Below are 18,351 nucleotides of genomic sequence, written 5' to 3'. Positions count from 1 at the left end.
ACCTACTGAGCCACCCAGACGCCCCGGTGAATCTATATATCTTCTTTCTATTTGTCATCACAACTTATTTCTATTTCCTTCATCATGCTATAGTGAAAATAATACTGGTCACAGATTCAGAATACACAAGTTTACATCCCGGTTCTACCAACAGCTAATTCCGTTTGCTCATCGCTAAAACATACTGCTGTTAAAAGGATCAGAAGAAATCACTTTTGTTAAATTGCGCCTTGCCAACTATAAAGCCGTATAGCAGCGAGGTTACTAACTTTTAGTATCAGGGCATGTCTCTTCCTGTAGGAGTATGGCTGCTAAAAGCAAACTCCACTTTTGTCATAATTGACTGTGACTGGATTGGTTAATGGGGAAATAAAAGAATTACACTGTATCCAATCACTCAGTAGATTAACCCTCCTATGTTTGTACCATTATTACTGTTTTCAGATATTGATATTAACATTTTGAGTGGCCTAATGGATTCCCAAATCTCTGAAGATACCCTTTTATTTCCATTTCATTATGTCTATGACATGAATGTAAGAATTCAGTATTTTATGTTGTAACAAAAATTGCAGTAGTAACTGGACTGACATATCTTTTGAATTTAAATCTACCAATGTCTATTCATAAGTGATGTAGATATAGATGTTTATTATATGTCAAGATGAAAAAGGAAAAACTAAGCTATGTAGTTGTTGGACACTTGGATTGTTTCCATAATTTGGCTATTATAAGATGATGTTACTATAAACATCAAGGTGCAGGAATAAATATTTTTCAGTTGGTATTTTTGTATTCTCTGGGGAAATATCTAGGAGTACAATTGCTGTATCATAGGGTAGTTCTATTTTTAAGGTTTTTTTTAGTGTTTACTTATTTTTGAGAGAGAGAAACTGCAAACAGGGGAGGGGCAGAGAGAGAGAGAGAGAGAATATTCCAAGCAAGCTCCAGACTGTTCGTGCAAAGCCCAAGGTGAGGCCTAAACCCACAAACTGGGAGATCATGACCTGAGCCGAAATCAAGAGCCAGACGCTTAACTGACTGATCCACCAGGTACCCCTCTATTTTTCACTTTTTGAGGAACCTTCCTACTGTTTTTTCAGAGTGGCTGCACCAGTTTGCATACCCACCAACAGTGCAAGAGGGTTCTCCCTTCTCCATATCCTTACCGACACCTGTTATTTCTTGCATTATTGATTTTGGCCATTTTGACGTATGTGAGGTGATATCTCATTGTAGTTTTTATTTATAAAAATAGAATATTACTCAGCCATGAATAAAAAGAGATCTTGCCATTTGCAACAACATGGGTGGAGCTAAGTGGAGAGAGTAATATGCTAAGTGGAATAAGTCAGTCAGGAAAAAAAAAATACCACATAATTTTACTCATATGTGGAATTTAAGAAACAAAACAGATGAACATAGGGGAAGGGGAAAAAGAGAGAGAGAGAGAGAGAGAGAGAGGCAAACGAAGAAATAGACTCTTTAAATTTCTTTTCAACGTTTATTTATTTATTTTGAGAGAGAGAGTGAGAGCAGGGGAGGGGCAGAGAGAGAGGCAGACACAGAATCCGAAGTAGCCTCCAGGCTCCAAGCTGTCAGCACAGAGCCCGATGTGGGGTTTCAACTCATGAACCATGAGATCACGACCTGGGCCAAAGTCTTAAGTCTTAAGCTAATGCTTAATCGACGGAGCCACCCAGGCGCCCCCAGAAATAGACTCTTAACTATAGAACAAACTGATGGTTATAAGAGGGGAGAAGGTGGGGGTGGGGGAAGGGTGAAATAGGTGATGGGGATTAAGGAGGGCACTTGTGATGAGCACTGGGTATTGTATAGAAGTGTTGAATCACTATATTGTACACCTGAAAATATATTACACTATATGTTAGCTAACTGGAATTTAAATAAAAACTTAAAAAAAAGATATTTATTTGCATCACTGAAGACTGTGCCGTTGACCAGTGATAGCCATATTCTTTCAGTGCTTACTCCTTGGTCAAACAGACAAATGATGATGACTCTCCTTGTATGTAGAATGCATCTGTAATTTAAAAGAACACAGGCGAGTAGGATGAAGTAGAATTCTCAGTTACAAAATTCCACAATGAATTTCTCTACAAAAATTATCCAATTCTTTTTAATAATGCACATTACATATTTTTTACATAACCCAGTCTTTCAAAAACGTGTGTTCGAACCTTAAAGAGCATTAAAGAAATAAGCTAAAAAGTCTTACCTTGAAGTCAGATAAATTATATCTTAGGGGCGCCTGAGTGGCTCAGTCGGTTCAGCGTCCGACTTCGGCTCAGGTCATGATCTCGCGGTCCGTGAGTTCGAGCCCCGCATCGGGCTCTGTGCTGACAGCTCAGAGCCTGGAGCCTGTTTCGGATTCTGTGTCTCCCTCTCTCTCTGACCCTCCCCCGTTCATGCTGTCTCTGTCTCAAAAATAAATAAACATTAAAAAAAAAATTATATCTTAAACAAATGACCTATTAGCTAGGTTACCAATTTGTTTCAAATGCTCAGATGACTCATTTTGACCAGTGCTGGAGTACTTGGCTAAAAGTTAGCAAAACTTACTTTATATTCTTATCCCTATTCCCAGATTGCTCCTCTCTGCTTTTTTCCTATCAATTTATAGATGGAGAGAGAGAAAAGTGACTCCGTTTTTTTCAATCCAATGAGTTATATATTCTGGGAAACAGGCACAGAAGCTTCTGTGACCCCAGGGATAGCTTAAATAACGACAATAACTATTGAAGGTGGAAAGTTGGGAAATTTCATCACTACACGACCTTCCCAATGTGGTATGAATCATGCAAAATTCCACTCAAAGTTAGAAAATTTCACAAAGATTTTAGAAGCCAAATTGACTCTCTAAGTTATATCCCCTTTCCATTGTGACTGCACTGAGTAAACTGAAGATGAAGGGAATATCATTTGGAAGGACATGAAAAATCACCTTTTTATCTTTTTTTTTTTTTTGTCCTTAATTCTGGTGCCTCTCCCTCTTTTTTTTTACATTGGAATTTTATATATTTTAGCATCTGGATTTACAGAGATCGTGGCACATGGACTCCTCTCTCATGCCTAGCTTCTCCGGGGAATATTGAGGATCAACTCAAGTGACAAGTCAAACAGGGAAATGAGAAAAGGCAATGCTAAAAGAGGAGCAAATCTTGTATATCACCCAATGAGAGGGGCTGAATTGTTTCGTTTTGGAATATCTATCGTTGGATTCTAGATGCTCATCTGATAAACCAAGAATACACTCTATGATATTCCAAGGCCATACAGATTATCCTTATGGAAACAATAAGTTGCAAACACAGTGCCATTTTAGGCCCTTACACGTGGTAATGATAGAAAAAAGCCCCAGGATAAAATGGGAGAAACACGTCCCATTATCAACGTAACCTTACACAGACTATACGACCTGGGAAAGTCACTTAATCTTTATGGGCTATAACTATATCATAAAACGAAGTCAGGGAGGGATTGGACAAATTCTGGGATCTAACGCTCAAAACAGTTACCAACTTCTACTCCTCACAAGTTGGCACGCCATTTTATAGTTATTCTTTCCCACCCCTTACTAGAGAATTGTCTGACAAAGGTCAGGGCATTTTCTGTTGTTTTTTTCTTTTTTTTTCTTTTTTTTTTTTTTTTTTTTTCATTTCTCCCTCATACCTTGCAGTGTGAATTAGTCCACTTGACTGCAACTATATTTTTCATAGCATTCCGGGAAACTATCTCTAGTATCCTCAAATGATCTTTAATCTGGGCTTCAAAGGTGATTTTTAAATTCAATAATTGCTTTTATTACACCCTATTCTTTTCTTTACATGTTCACTATCATATTGTAAGTCGCTTTGACTACAGCTTTGATTACTTTCTCACTCCCACACTTCCCACAAAAGGTGCTGGCACATGAAAGTGGATTAATAATTATTTGTTCAAGTGGCATCGCTTTTGGACTCTGTGGGTCTTACTCTTTGGACAATTGAGCTTGAGTGGTACATGCAGAGCCCTAATAATAACAAAAATGCTCTTTTGTTTATATAATAAATAGGTTCTTTACACAACAAATCTGTTTCATTCCAATTTGCTAACATTCTGATTGTTTGGAACAAATGTAAAATGGCCATTATATTAGAGATCCCCAACTCTGTGATATTCTGGGACTATATAGTTCAGCTTTTACTGAAGAGTATTTTATTTAATATACAAAGGATCAAAGAAATACCTGGCTGCATGCATATCGGCAAATAAAAAGGAAATGATTGGCACAACATAAAAAGGGTAGCATAGATTTGTAAAGTACATGCATAGTCAGAAAGGTGTATCAATTAGCAGAAATGAGTGTATTTCCTTAATTATAAAAATGATAGCTGTTTGGCTAACATAAACTCTTCCAACTTTCACTCATAGTTTCCATATGTACATTTGAGAAGAGGAAAGAATGAGAGTTAGGAGAGTTAGGATTAAGAATATTTAAATTCTATTTACATTAAGTAAATGTGATGAGATTTAATTGGAAAACATGTTATATGCACATGTGAACATCTGTGGTAACATGAGCAGTCAAAAAGAACCAGGAAAGACTGACTCGCTCTTGTTTTTAGCATTTACCTTCGATATTATTGTCTACACTAGAAGTTAGCTAGGTTTTCTGTTTGGGTCCTCTGAGAAGCAGATGCCAAGAAGAAAGTACTTGGCAAATTACTTCTTGGGGGAAAATGCCTGTGAAGGCAAAAGGGGAAAAGGAGCAGGTTTAGACAGGGAGTTTTCCAAGTCAGGTATGCTCTCTGTGAAAGGATCATGGGAAATAAGGGAGATTGTGGAGGAGAAGCCTTGGTCTGCAGGGCAGCTCTGAGGAAGTCTCATCCAGGCTGATGGGACTGCAGAGCCAAGATAGCTCATGAGATGGGTCCCACTTTTGGCAGGATTGCTCATACCTTAGTACACCCATGGCTCTCAGTCATCTGCTGGAAGCAGACTGGGCATGATTTTGACATGTGGGCTATGGCAGATCTAACGGTGCAAGAGCTGGAGACGTTTTGAAGGGAGTAGCAGATTCTCACAAAGGTCATCCTCAGTGATGTACCTCCATGAGTGCCAGACCAGAACATCATAAATCTGATATGCTGCAGACTTGTTTCGATCTGTTCAGAATCATCTATTTGTGTACACTTCAGTTTTTCACTCTACATGAATTCGTAAGAGAAAATAAATCTCCCAAGATGCAATGCAAACAGGTACTAAATGGAAATCGCTGTTGGTACATTGCGGTCTGACCATGACTTCAACAGAGAATTTGCTATATGGGCAGGAATAAAGCAGAAAATTCCTGCATGATCTTCCTGTCATGGGATCTAATATGGAAAGGCCAGTGTCTGTCGGTGATCCTTAACAAAGTCAGAGACTATTTTCATTCCTAGAAGGAGGCAGTCATAACTCAGAGTCAAGAAGAGGCCAGTAGAAGAAAGACCTCAGCTACACACAGCATTTAGAATAAAATCCAAACTTTTCACCTTAAACTGTACTTGCTTTCACTTTCACCTCTTTTTCTGAGCTCATGTTTCATTTTCCACCTAGCTAAGCTGTTGACAATCACTCTGTTTTTTTTTTTTTTTTTTGTTTTGTTTTTTTTTTTTTTTTAATTTTCATAAGAAATGGAAGCTCTTTTCTAGACTGGAGACTTTTCCGTAAGTGTCTCCTCTTGTGAAAATACTTTCTAAGACTTTCATAGCTATGTATGTGCATGCTCTTTTTATATAGGACTTTGAAATCCATTAGGGCAGTAATAATATCATTTTTTACATTTATTATATAGTCGTTGTGTAGTAACACGTATTTGTTGAGGGACTATGTAGTAGGCTGATGAATGCTGTGTATATCTCAACGTTTTTGATATGCATCACAAAATTCACAACCCTACCCTCCAGAAAGGTCATAAAATTTGATATTGCTAGCATCAGCTTATGAGAACACATATCTTCCTCTTCTTCTTAACAATGGATTTTATGGCTTTAAAAAATAGTTGTTCAAATAAGTGAAAATAATATTCATTGTTTTAATTTATATTTTGTTCAATTCTAGGTAGGTTGTATATTATCTCACATGTGCTAACATTTGTATTTCTTCTATGGTAAATTACCTGCTCATCTTTTTTCTCCCCCTGCCTTTGTTTTTGTATATATCCAAAAATATACACCAGATAATTTAGGTAAAATATATGGTATGTCTATAAAATAAAATTATATGAAACTATAAGAAAGAATGAGTAGATCATTCAGTGACATGGAAAACTATCCTTGACATGTTGAAATAGGACTTAGCTATTATTCAAGAAAAAAAAGATAAACCCATCAACCCACCCTCCCCTAAAAACAGGTTCTTCTGAAATCCTTAAAATATCTAAATGCCTGTGACATATGACTAAATTTCATTAGTATCTAGTGGACGATGCTAAGCCTTCCTTAAATAATTAAAATGAAATGATTTTCTGTGTCCTTGTGGAAAACAAAATTTAAAAAAGCAAAATAGTTCTATATAAAACGACACAAATAAGCAATCACTAGGTTTCTTAAAGCAATAACATGGAAAGTGCTTCGATTTTTCTGGGCCTTGGTTTCTTTTTTTTGCAACTTTCAAAACCAGTAGGTTCCTTCTGTGATTCTTCTGGTCTCCTGCTCTAATTACTTGTGAAACTTGATCCTGGAATTTTCATTCTCTCACCTTTTCAAAGTAAGTAACTCTTTCTCACGCTTAGTCACCAAATTTGTTGAATCTTTGATAAACTGGGATTAAACACACAGTTCAAACACACTCTCTCTTTGTCAGAATAAATAAATAAACATTTAAAAAAAGAATCTAACTTCTTTAGATATATAAAAGTCTGTAGATAAACAAAAGTGATATTTGGAGATTTGTCAGCTTGGCTTCTGCTTATCTCATTTGGTTAAGAATTTAGGAGAAGGAATGTTTTGTATAGAAGTCGTTTATGTGACTTGTCATGCATTTCTCCCCAGAGTTGCACATACAAAATCATAGGGAGCTTAGTTGGCTTGTACTGCATATCTAGCCTTGGGATCAGAACTGGCCTCTCTGTTCCTGATGCCAACAGGAATTAACTTGCCTCACCTCCTTGAGCCAGACCTGGCTGGCCCTCTACAATGGATGGGGAAGGAAAGAGGAATATGCAGAGGCCCAGGTTCCTAAGATTGTGTGATTCCATAAGAGAAACAGAAAAACCAACTGGCTTGGGACTGCACTTAGGCAAACTTCATGACTAACACAAGGGTAGTATATATATATATATATATATATATATATATATATATATATTTTCCTGGTGAGAATAGCTAGTTGAAAGTGTCACCTGAGGGGAGGACAGTCTGCCTAGGAGCCTCAATGGGGACTCCAGCCGGGCTATTCACTGCCGGGTTTCCCCAGCCAGAAGGTTGGCTGTTGTAACTGCCCGATTTGATGTATTAAGGCTTCTTGGTTCTTCTCTATCTCTCTCCCTCTGTATGTTTACTATAATTGTTTAATTCCTTATATTCCCTTTCCCTTATAATGAATAAAGTTTTCCTCCACAAACTGAAAGTGTGGCTAGAGTGAATTGTTATTATTCAAAACAGGGAAGGGCATGCTGTTAATTGAATCAAGTTTTGTCCTAACATCTGTTACATTAGTTGTGAATTGTTACAAATAATTGAAGGGATAATATATAGATGGAAGGATTGAAGCTTCTTTCTGTTGTTGCCAGGACAGGTAACAGGAATTATTGGCCCCATAGTGAGTATAGTCTTTAAGCATCTTTGATCTGTGTATTCTGCAGGTTTCTGTGTCATACAATATGATTATTATTTTTAAGTTCTGAGGCTCCGGCATGTGGCACTACAACTAAAATTGCACGGAGTCTGATCTTGCCAACTTGCTACTAATTACAAAACCATTACTTACGGGCTGCTGTCTGTTTGACCATGGACCTGAAGCAAATGCATGGGCTACAAAAAATAGACGCGTTTCAATAAAACGTAGGGGCTTAGCAAAAGTGGGACTCTGGATGCCGGCTGTTGCAATTTGACCCCAGCAAGGAAGATGCTGGCCAGGCTGGTAGAGTCCACCTTGGAGGCAGACACACATTTCTGAAGGGATTCAGGAAAGGTACCATCCTGATGATGATGGGGCAGGGTGCTGCAGTTTGAATTTGCGCTTTGTAGGCTTATCTTCCCCGGTTTGTGGCAATGATTCTGCTACATCGAAAACCTTGTTTCTTCACGTACAGCCTTTTAGACATGAGAAATGAACAAATATGTGCCCCCTTTTCTGTGTTCTTTGCCTGGCTCTCAACCTGTACTTTGAACTACTAAATGCTATGCATGTCTACCAAGCTTCTAGCTTCAAATCATCCGTGATAGGTCCAAGCAAGCAGTGCTACATCAGCTTTGCAAATTCTGTTTCTTTTTCGTCAGGACATTTTGAAGTACCTTAAGGGTCAAGAGAAAGAATTCTAGGGAGATTAGTCCTCCACCTCAAGAGGCATCATCATACTATATGGTCACACAACATACACACATGAAATGTAATTACTTTTGGCTTCACTATGGCTTGGTATTTTTGTGGCACACGTTAGTTCCATGGTGCAAGAGCAGTATATTTAATGAATCAGCAATTTTAAAAGTGTCGAGTTCTTATTATAAAGGTTGTATGCCCTGTCCTGAGTAAACACACAGAAACAACTCAATAAATTGTATTTAAGGTGCAAAGACTAAAAAGGCAATTTCAAAGGCTTGTAGCGACTTGAGGTTGTTTGTATCTAGGAAACAGGTTTGAAAAAAGTATCTATGCCCATGTTTGGGAAAAAAGAGGTCCAGTAGTATGACGTTGAAGGATGTCAGTCTCAAAATAGCATAAGGTCACAAAGGAAGTGAACAGGAGCTGTAGGAAGTATAGAACAACCTTCCTGACCAGAATGACTAAATTTGAATTTTTGAAATAAGTTACTGTTTTGTTGGGAATATCAGAAATATCTTAATGCAAAAACCTAGTAGAAGACCAGACATTCTGCACTAAATTGAGTATTTTACACGTGCTGTGTGTTCCTTAAACTCTCAGTCATGCAGCAAAGAAGAAGACAAAGGCCCTATCCTTTAGGATTCTATATTCTCATATATAAATTCCATAAGTAGAATGGGATTCTGACAAGTTATAAATGAAATGTTTATTGGAACTATAACTGACCAAAGAAAAGGAAAAAAAAAAAAAACAATAGAAATGGATGGTAAAGGACTGATTAGAATTTGGGATCAATGGCAGTCTCCTTGTAAACATTTATTAGAGCATACTAAGGGGCCATCGCTGGTTGGAAACTGATTGTCAGGCTGATATTTCTTAAGATGAACTTTCCCTTAAGCTTGTAATATTCTCAAAACACATTTGCATAAAAAATAAATATAAATAATGGCAGACTACCACTAAGAAATATTGTAATCTTCTTTGAAAATGCTGGCTTTCAGAAAAATATGGAATTGGAATTATCATTATCTCTATAGCCCAGGTTATAGGAGACTTAAATTTTGTGGAGTTTAATTTCCAATTGAAGGAATACCTGTGGTATGACAAGCCCTGTGTAAGTCTCTAAGAACACAACATTGATGAGACACTTTGGCTGTTCTCAAAGAGCTCAGAGCATTATGGGAGGGTAAAAAGTACACCCAAACTTTCTAACAGTATGTTATATGTTATGATAGAGGTCTAGAGAGGATGCTGTCATGGAGAGTCTTGATTGCATGCATAGTATTTTCTAATTTATTATAAATAAAAGCAGAAGTAGTAGTATGAATATTTGATAACAGGTAAGGTATAAACACGGACAAATCAGACAATTCCTGAGGACACCCTGGGGCAAGCCTGATGCATGTCAACACCGACTGTAAGTCATGGGCTACCATAATAACTTTTTGTCTGAAAGAGTAAGGTTTTGAGATCAATAGTGGTGAACACGGTAACTATTCTATATAGTGTAACTAAAGGAAATGCTGAGCACAAAGAAGATGAGAGGCAAATATCCATCAGCTGTGAATATTAGGTCTAAATTGACGATACTGACTCCAGCAAGTAGCAGTGTCTTCAAAATTGTGCAGACATGAGGATCCCATTGTGTTTAAATTCCCGTAATTCAATATGCTAGTGAAAAAGCATAACTCATTGCCAAAATATACTGGCTCACCGCTTTCATGACATAATATTATTACTTAAAAGAATCCTCAAACTTGAATTATATATTCCCAGTGCATAACTTTTTCAATAAATGTGATTTTGTTATGTCTATAGTCTAAAGTAAATATTACTGAGGATTTTCAAGGGAATAAATGTGAAATAATTTCAACCTTAAGCCAATCACCTGAAACACAAGCATTTTATTTTTATTTTATTTTAGGTTTATTTATTTTTGAGAGAGAGCAAGCAAGGGGAGGGGGTGCAGAGAGAGAGGGAGACACAGAATCCGAAGCAGGTTTTAGGTTCTGAGCTGTCAGCACAGAGCCCAACGTGGGGCTTGAACCCATGAAGCATGAGATCATGACCAGAACCAAAGTCAGATGCTTAACTGACTGAGCCACCCAGGTGCCCTGAAACACAAGCATTTTAAATCTCTACTCATTAATACCTCATCAAGTTTCTCTTGCATCATGTCTTTTTTGAAAACTTTGCTGGTTTGTTTGCTTGTTGACTTTGCTTCATAATGTAGGCAGTGGGTTTTAATGAATGGAGGTTGGATTCATAATCTGACTCACCATGACCAATTTAGTAACTTTAAGTAGTTGCTTGACCAATATATGCTTTAAGTTTCTCCATCTACAAAATAGGGATACTGGCAGCAAACATTAGAAATGTTTTGCTATTAAAAATGATAAGTAAAGACTCAGCGTGTGAAGGTGCATAGTAAGTGTCGAATAGTAGCTAAAAGTTATCCCTAAGAGTGTTTTAAAAGACCTTTTTGCAAGGATTTAAAAAATGGCGCTTACCAAAATTATTTGCATTTGTTAACATTTAGTATTTCTTAGGTTTCATTTCTGCAACATAAACAATTGTTATAAGGAAGAAAAAAAATCCCTCAGGGCTTACCTCTTGAAGGCTTGTTGTGAACGCACCCACACAAAATAATTCTCCTCCCTTAGAAGAGCTTGTGAAGATTAATGAGTTGTTTCTTTGGGTTCAAGTTTTCCACATGCACAGAGTCCACTACGGTGATGTAATTAATTTCACAACACCAGGGTTTTGTCATCCAACATTCCCGTGCCATGCAGCTATGATAAGTATTCTTTAATTAAACCTCAAAATTTGCCAGTGATGTTACTTAGTGCAGCTGGAGTACAAATACACCTCTGTGGACCCAAAGGTTTTAATATGCAGCTGGGAAGCTTGATAATAGAACGTTTACATGAAAGCCTTCTGAGTTGGTGTCCAAAGGTTTTAAAACTTTTCATAAATCCTTATATCGAAGGAAACAAAAATAAGAAGGGGTTTAATGAACTTGCGTTTCTGGTTACAACAGGGGACAACAAGGTACGCTCCCAGGTAAGGAAGGATGAACAACCTTCTTTTGTGATTCTCTTGCCCCCCTACCCCCACCCCCCCATTGGCTTTAAAATCAGCAAGTTCCTAGAGCATCATGTTGCTGTGAATACAGCTAAGAATCATCTTTCTCTTAAGACTTGTTTGCAAAGGAACAGTCCAAATAAGGTTGGTTTAATAGGATGCTGCTTGTTCTAGCTCTATTAATTTAGGAAGTATGTGGTCTGTGTCTGGCTTGGACTGTTGCACTGGGTGTTTCAGTCATGATTCAGTAACAAAATGAATATGCATATTCATTCGAAAGTTCAATAATGAGTGTGATTTGTCTTGTTCTTTGATTCAGAATTTAGTTCAAAACTCAACAAGTTGATAAAAATTAGGGTAAAGGAACGCAGTCTATTTCAATGGACAAGGGCACAGGTTCCCATCTCCATCAATTATTAGTTACGTAATCTTAGATAAACTACTAAAAATCCCTTCTTTTTAGTTTATCTTTGAAATGAAAATAATAATCATATTTATTTCATAGAGTTGTTATGAAGATTAAAATACATAATAAAAAGTGCTTAGTCAGGTGGGTACAGAGCAGGCATTCTATTAATGGTAATGATAAGCATTTAAATGATAAGAAATGCTGAAAGTGGTAAGTGATGGGGTTTTGGAGTCATGGGGGTCCAGAGCTGAAGGCCAAGAAAGAATTGTTGAGACATTTTTGGTGCAAAAAAAAAAAAAAAAAAAAAAAGTGATTTTATTAAAGCACTGGGACAGGATCCTTGGGCAGAAAGGGTTATCCTGGGGTTGTAAAGAGGGACTGGTTATATACTATGGAGTTGGGAGAGACAGTCAAGAAGTTTCTTAAAGGGCTTTCCATATGCTAAAGACTCACAGATTACTGGAAGCCTACTTATTGTCAACCTAAGGTTGTTTTTCCCTCTAGCAAAGCATTATCATTAAGGTATTAGGGAGTTCTTGGAGATTAGGCTATTGATAAGATTGCCCTTTTCTTGTAAGATTCCTAAAATGTTTGTAAACTGATGGAGACTCTATCAGTTTACCCATTTGTTTTCTGTCCTTTCCTTTGTTCTTGGGCAGCCAAGATATCACACATATCCCACTTGTGGGGTGGTAGGGGGGCAGATGGGTTGGGGGATTGTTAGCTTGCGCTGCCCTCAGCTTGCCTTATGTTCCCTCGTCAGTAAGTAGGGATAGCACTTAGCTGAACTGCAAACAACTTTGTATGAATCCAATATATTGAGAAAATGGTAAAATCTGTTAAAAAGTTGTATTTCCATCCTGGATACGCTAGAGAAAGACAAAATGAAGGGCAGCTTTTTTTGTCCTCATACACCTTAGTTCCTTTGCCTCAGGACACTGTTGTTCCTAGATAGTGAATTCTAGGCTCTTTGAAGGGAATTATGCTGGGAAAGAGAAGTGCTAGATCTGTAGATGCTTGTTTGGAAAGAGGGATGGGTACAATGTGCTTACTGGCAGAAATTTTGGAGGATAAATTTCAGTTGTTCCTGAAGGCCAGGAAGAAAGATTAGATTTCTGCAGGCTCCTGAAACAGTGGAAATCCATGATGCCACCTCTGGAGGCTGAGAACTTGGTGTAGTGTCTCCCATTCAAGACAAAAATACTTATATCCAAACTGGACATGTGTCCAATAGAACTGCTGTCTGCAATGAAATTTGCACATAAAGCATCACAGCGATGACTAGTGTGAGATAAAGACCTGTTTTGCCTTTTAAAAATATCTGGATTTTATAATAGCATAACCTTACAGAGACCCTAAAATAACTGAGAGTGAGCCTTGGAAAATCAAAGCAAGCAAAAGAAATGAAGTCAACGTTGGTCCCAAAAGAAACGGGGCTCAGATTCTATTTCCTTCTTTTCCTGCAACAATCAGGATCCTAGAAGGGAAGAAAAAAGACAGGCAATGACAACAGAAATGGTGACTGCCTTCTGCTATCTGAGTTCCTCGTTCCTGAGGTCATGATTAGTTGGGTGACCTCAAGGATGAGAAAAACGTATATGAAATTTTGGGACCGAGGATGATCTAGCAAGAATGTGTATTTATTTAGTTGACATTAAGCCAAAGATCTTTGTTCTTCAAATTGTTTAATGCCAACTAAACACTTCTCCGGAGTTAAAAATTGTTTCCTCCTAGGCTAAACATTCTGGGTTTTAAGAAAGTATTTCTGAATAAGGAAACTTTCCAAGTGAAACTCTCTTATAAAAAGGAAGCAAAATTATTTTTTATGTATACTGCCCTTAGATATCCTTCTGAGACTGTCATTCCCACAGCTCTGTCAGCTTTCATGTGAAAATTAATTGTCTTGGAGAAAATCTGGCTCAAAATAAAGACCTGGATAATTAGGCACAGGCCTACTCCATGGTTAGGAGAGAACAGAGCGATACAGACATTGGAATGGAGGTCATTTTTTTCCCCATGCCCCATTGTCCATCAATAAAAGAGCATGACACAGTAATCTGTTGACATATTAAATCATGCTGTGGTCTGCATGGCTGTAGAAGCCTGGAAAACAAAAGAGACAAATTTTATAACATTTACTCAGCTTCTGTTCTCCTCTAGCTCAACATACCAATGCCAGGCTGTTATTTTTTAAAACTTCAGTTTATTGAGGAAAATAATAAGATCTGAGAATATCTGTGGAAACTCAAAGTACCCAAAGATACAAAATAGAAAAGCTAGACTCAATCAGTGTGCACATTTAAGGTCTCTGTGGTTAGATTTTTCTGCAACTCAAACTTAACTAAAGCATGAATTTGAGTTTTGGAAAAGGTAGGTAAAATGAAGAAAGGAGAGACAAGAGAATGAGGGTGGGAAGTAAGGTTAAGAGACGCAGAAGATGGAATAAAACAGTATAACATGCGTAGAACTGGGGTCCTAGACCAAAGCTTGAAAGTGGTAGACATTTAAAAATTATATGTTGAATGAATGAATGAAGTGGAAAAGATATGCAGTAGATTGCCATTCAACAAATATTTGTTAAATATTATTTTATTAATGAGTGATTCAAAGACATATATAGTTCTTTGATTATTAAAAAACATTTTAAAACAAAACAAAACAAAATATTATCATACTCAATGTTTCAAAATAATCATGGGTACTATAGGAAGCTAACTGAGGGTCAGAGATAGGTTCATAAAAGGCTCTGCGTGTAGTTTTGCTGTAAAACAGTTTATCTGGTCATTACAGTCTTTCATGTAGTCTCTATTTTTATGCCAATATCTTGCCTATTAACAGCATCTTTCTGGAATCTAAAAAGAAGATATTTACAACTCCATGCGCTAGGTATAAGAAATATTATCTCAATAAGAAAGCGTATCTCAACTTTATTCAGGAGAGCTTTTAAAGTAAATCACATTGTTATTTAAATGAATTCAATAAAAACTATTGAATTCATTATAGAAATGTTTATTCCTCCCCATAAAGACAACTCCTAAAGAGTTAGCATTATTTGAAACTGAATGCCTGAACAATATTCATTTCTGATAGTTTAAATCCATAATTTATTTTCCCATGAAGCATATGATTTTCCCCCCACTTCTGGATCAATAGGGCAATACGTCAGCTCCAAACGGTACTTAATTTGCAGTTAGGGCAAGTACCATGTTTCAATAAAACCCCCATTACACAATCCCTGCCTTTTTTCATTCCCATTTCTTCTCCAAAGGATTACAAGAAGAAAACTATGCTCAGCTGATTTCCTCAAATCCATCCCTCAGACAGAAAGACAAGTTGGTCTGAATGATTTTTTCTCTTTCTGCCTCACTCTCTTGTGACCTGACTCTAGCTGCCTGAAAATAGATCAGAGAGTGTATTAAATTAACTTGTGGTATTTTATTTCTGGCCGCTTCAGGAAATAAATTATCAAACCTGAAGTTAACTTACTTTTTTTCCTCTTCTTTTCTTAATATCCTTAAGGAAAATCTTCCTGCAATAGTATTTCAGATGGAAGAGCTTTAAACTCTACCATTGACTTTAAACTTTATTTTGAGATGAGCATCTATCTCCACTTGAATGTATTTGGCCCATTTGTCCAGTTAACATATCCAATTAAATACCATGTATTGAAGACTCAACATGTACCAGGCACTTATTGCAACTTTTTAAGATATACTTGCTTATAAGCAAGTCTTTTAATTTCCATTGCAATGCCCTGTAAAAGATTTCAGGTATTCTTAAAATATTTTGCCAGTGGAAGAGATGGAGAATCAGGATATCATAGCTTCTAGGTTGTGGGACAAAGAATTGAAAAATGAAATATGGCATTAAAAAAGAGCTTAGCTTTCAGAGATATTCACTCATTTTTACTGAGGAGAAAAATAATGAAATAAATATCTTTAATAAATAAAAATAAAATTATCAAAAACCTTAAAGTGTAACCAGTTTCTCCTTGATCAATCTTAGATATAAAATCCTTCATGTTGTTAATTTCTACCTCCATCAGGTTCTGTTTTTGATACCTATTTTTCTTGTTTATTACATTTCCTTATTCTTCCAACCAACATTTAAGAAGCCTTCTTCTGTGCCTGATACCGTTCTAGACTTTGAGGATGCAATGGTAGAAAAAAGAAAGTGAATATTTATCCTCCTCTGGAGTATACTCTGCTAGAGGCGACAGACAATAACAAAATGCATTCCTTGTATAGAAGAGACAGATTAATCAGGAACCAATGAGCACAAACATCAGGACCCTTCATATGGACCCACTCCAAGTCATGAGAAAGGCACTAGCAATATTTCATATGGTCATATCACTTTGTAAAGTTTGCAAATTAAGCCATTTTCATGAAAACGGATTATGACTGTTACCTCTTCCTGCTGCAACTTTCCTGTAACACGATTCCTTGTCTTGGCTAGAGTTAGGCTGCAGGCATACTTTGCTTCCAAGTAAGGGAAAGTGGACCGAAGGATCCATTGGGGTTGTGGCACTTTACAAATACAAACTTCTACTCATTAAACAACTTATTGTAGAGAGTCAAATACAAGTAAATACAAGTATTTAAAGATACAATGCAAATACACATACAAGAAAAAATGCAGGAATATTAAACACTATATATATATATATATATATATATAAACATAAAGATATATAGATTGGTAGGTAAGTAGGTAGATAGGGATATAAATACATAGAACAGATAAGAAGGCAATTCAATAGAAAGTTCACTAAGAGACTTGATCAAGCATTTTTATAAAAGAATCTAACCAAATGAACAATAAATTATGAAACCATGATCAGTTTCTCTAGTAATCAGTAAAATGTTAATTAAAATGAAAATTAAGTACCCTCACATACATAACAGAATTGCTAATTATTTTTTAAATTTCAAGTGTTGGAAAGGACATGATGACACATTAAGGTATTTCATATGCAGTTCTTGAGAGTGAAAATTGTTAGAATTACTTTAGAAAACATTAAAACTCAATATATGCATGATCTATGACTCATGGATTCATTCACATGAATACGTCCAGCAGAAATCTATGCATTTTTGCACAAAAAGACAAGTATAAGAAAGTTTATAGCAATTATACTTAGAACAAAAAATTGGAAGTAACCCAAATAACTAGCATTATTAAAATAGGTCAATAATTAAAATAGCATTAAAAAATCCAAAAGAATATATAGCACATGCACCAACATGAATACATTTAATTAACAATATTTAGCAAAATAAGTATACAAAGAAGGCTTCATTTATATTAAGATTAAATACAGGCAAAAGACCAAACACTTCTTGTTAAAAATCAGAATAGTGCTTGTTATTGGAAAGAAATGATGAAGTTGGGATGCTTTCAATACCGAATATTTTGAATACATTTTGTGCCAATCTGATGAGTCATTTTTTGATATCATTTTTTGGCTTTTCCAAAAATATTATCAAGTGAGAACACTTTTTCATATGGTTACCGACCAGTTGACATTCTAATGACAATTGAATAGTAATATCATTTGCCCAGTTTTTATTTATTTTTATTTTTTTAAGTTTATTTTTGAGAGAGAGAGAGAGAGAGAGAGAGAGAGAAAACCATTGGGGGAGGGGAAGAGAAAGAGGAGGACACAGGGATCTGAAGCAAGATATGTGCTAACAACAGAGATCCCAGTGTGGGGCTTGAACTCCCTAACCATGAGATAAAGACCTGAGCCGAAGTCAGATGTTTAACCGACAGAACCAACCAGGAAACCCCATTTGCCCAGTTTTAAAAATGGTGTTTGTACTCCTCTGTTGTTGTTGTCATCAGAATTTTTGGAGAATCATTTTTTTTTTGAATTTTTGAATGTTTATTTACTTTTGAGAGAAAGAGAGAAAGAGACAGAGTGGAAGCCAGGGAGCTGCAGAGAGAGAGGGAGACACAGAATCTGAAGCAGGTTCTAGGCTCCTAGCTGTCAGCACAGAGCCCGACCCAGGGCTAAATCTCATAAATTATGAAATCGTGACCTGAGCCAAGTCAGACACTTAACCAACTGAGCCACCCAGGTGCCCCTGGAATTCTTGTTTAATTATTAACCTTCCCTTCTGCAACTATTTACAAACTCTTTTTTTCCCAATTACTTTTGTTATATTTATTTAAATATTTCTGAATTCTTATTTATATTGATTTTATTTTATTACCTAAAAGCTTTAAAATATGGTTTAATTCATCAAATCATAAATAGTTCCAATACTTCTATGAGTAGAACACTCTCCCAATTACAGGATAAGTTTCTAAATTTTGTTTAGTTT

At 36.4% G+C, this 18,351-nt stretch overlaps 1 long non-coding RNA gene across 2 annotated transcripts in view; it reads right to left on the bottom strand.

Annotated features, from left to right (window-relative positions):
- The window catches only part of LOC131506218 (uncharacterized), a 79,754-nt gene extending 68,552 nt beyond the window's left edge, over nucleotides 1–11,202 (bottom strand). For both annotated transcript variants that reach the window (XR_009258795.1, XR_009258796.1), the window contains exon 1: nucleotides 11,140–11,202. This is a non-coding gene — a long non-coding RNA (uncharacterized LOC131506218). The remainder of the gene's footprint in view (nucleotides 1–11,139) is intronic.
- Between the last annotated feature and the right edge of the window lie 7,149 nt (nucleotides 11,203–18,351).

Source organism: Neofelis nebulosa, chromosome 3 (assembly GCF_028018385.1).
Source record: "Neofelis nebulosa isolate mNeoNeb1 chromosome 3, mNeoNeb1.pri, whole genome shotgun sequence".
In the NCBI taxonomy this organism is placed as follows: domain Eukaryota; kingdom Metazoa; phylum Chordata; class Mammalia; order Carnivora; family Felidae; genus Neofelis; species Neofelis nebulosa.
Note: the sequence above shows the minus strand (reverse complement) of the source record. Positions and strands in the feature narration are given on the sequence as shown.